A 2,500-nucleotide genomic window follows, 5' to 3' on the forward strand; every position below is an offset into this window, starting at 1 on the left:
TAAGGCGAATGCAATGGTGTGGACGCCTTGCCCCTTCGGCAAGATCTATCATACGGCAAAAAAAAGCGCGGCCCGGAATGGTAACTCATAACCTGCGATCAGGCTCTATTTTAGTTTCGCGTGGTACGTAATGTGGAGTTGGCGAAACGAAAAATAGAGCCTGACCAAATTCCTCTTCGATATTCCTTCCGCCCACTTTTTTTTGATTGATTGACATGTCCTTCATCGGCCAATCAAATTTACTTCCAATACACCAATACACGCGTGCATGGCAGATTCACGCTATTTTGTTTTGACCAGAGTTAATTACCGTGAGAGGAATATTATAAACGAATTCGAAGGTTACCGTGGCTTTAATTTGAGAAAAACACATTTATAGCATGGGGAATGTTACTTTCTGTACCTTTTCGACAACTATATTGCGGCAAAGGCCGGTGTAATTCTTCCTCCGAACTTCACTGAATATGCAATCTTTAAAGCTTGACATCTTAATTTGTAATTGCGATAACCTAGCATTTTGTCGTTGGACGGTTTGGCAATAGATTTTTAAAGAAAAAAAAAGGAGAAATACATTATTCCTTTAACGTGTTTGCCCATGAAGGTTTCTTTGGTGATTTTTTCGGGTAATATCTTAATTCAGTTGCAGTGTATTTCTAGAAGTTGGCGCATTAAAATCATGATAAATTTGGCCGTTAATCTTTTGATGGAGTACGAACAGTAAGATGGACTCGCAAAATTTCTTTTATATTTGTACAATTGGTCTCTCTGGAGCGAGAGTTAAATCAACTGGAAATATTATGAAGCAATCTTGACTCCAAATTGTGCAAACAAACCGTGTCATGTACAGTAAGTGATACACAGATATTCAAAACATGCATTCGTGTAACTTGCGATTTTATCAACATCTCCTCGTTTTGATATATATATCCTTTGTCTCATCCAGGAAACCAATAATTATGCATCGGCTTTCATTGCCATTTGAAAGAACCAGCTATTTAGCTTTCAAAACATCAGGGAAGTTTGTGCCAAAGCATAGGGAGCCCACACAAACAGTGTGTCTGTTTGTATGTTCGAGATATAAAGAAATGTATGGAAAATATTGAAGAGTCCTAATATAGTAAACTTACATCGAGAAATGACTATGTTAAAGCTCAAAATAACCTCAGTTGTTGTGTATTGTCATTTCTGTGGCTGAAAATTGTGAATTTGAGCGATTTGGTGGGTTTTCCCTTGACTGTTACTACACGTCTTCAATATTTTCCATACATTTCTTTATATCTCGAACATACAAACAGACACACTGTTTGTGTGGGCTCCCTATGGCCAAAGTACTTTCAACAGCATGGCCACAGAGCTCGACAGCGGAATCGCTAATTTCACTCTTTCCAGAGATTCAAACCCGATTCTGGACAAGTTATGAGATGTTCTAGATGGCATATCTCCATTTATACAAATAAAATCAAGTCGCACCGTCCACGTCGTTCTAAGAACAAAAGGCAGCATTTTTTTTGGTACACTCATGGCGGATTAGTCTCGAGGACTTCGCGAGAGCTCCGCGCAATCACGATGGCACTTTCACTTCCGGCGTTTCAACAGCCAATCAGATCACGAGTTTGGTCCATCCGGAATTCTTGAGAGACTTTTGGTCAGGCCCAATTTTAGCGAGCGACGACATAAGAGAACATATGGGCGAAGCTAAAAATGGGCCTGATCGCAGGTTAGGTAACTCAACAAGTGAAATTTAAAACGCGGCAGCTGGTCGTCAAGTAAACAAATTTTTACTTAGCGACAAAAGCTTGTTAACACGCTGAAGCCGTTAGAGGCTGATTTGAATGGAAACAGTTGAAAGTGCAGTTGGTAAAGAATCCACATATATGGCGACTCTAATTGAGGTGAGCGTTGGTTTGTTGTGAAACGACCAGTCTTGTTTCCATGCAGCCATGTGGAACTTTCTTAGACATTTTTTTTTAATTCCTCGATTTCAGTAACAAATTTGTTTTGCTGGGCGACCAGCCCTACAAAGTAGAATTACTCTGAGTGAAGCAAATTGTTGGCGAGAAGATTATTTAATTTTCATCACTAATTATTTGCAAAAACGAGGTCAAACACTGGCTGGCAAAAGTATGAACTCTGCTCTTACCTTCGGAAACTTTCAGGCCAAATTCTGTGGCTCTCTTTGTAGCACTGCATCATCTTGGTTTCTTAATATTTCCGATTCAGAAATGCTCGTGAGTTTACGCCGGCCATTTTGTTTTGTTTGGACCATGCATTATTCATATATATATATATATATATATATATATATATGTATATATATATATATATGTATGTATGTATGTATGTATGTATGTATGTATGTATGTATGTATATATATAATTATGGAAGGAAAAAAACAAATAAACTACAACTTTATCCCTAAAAGCCTGTTTCGTGGTCGCCCACTCATCAGGTTTTTAGGGATGAACTTGTAGTTTATTTGTTTTTTTTTTTTCTTCTTCA

This window comes from Montipora capricornis, chromosome 6 (assembly GCF_036669925.1).
Source record: "Montipora capricornis isolate CH-2021 chromosome 6, ASM3666992v2, whole genome shotgun sequence".
NCBI classification, from domain to species: Eukaryota; Metazoa; Cnidaria; class Anthozoa; order Scleractinia; family Acroporidae; genus Montipora; species Montipora capricornis.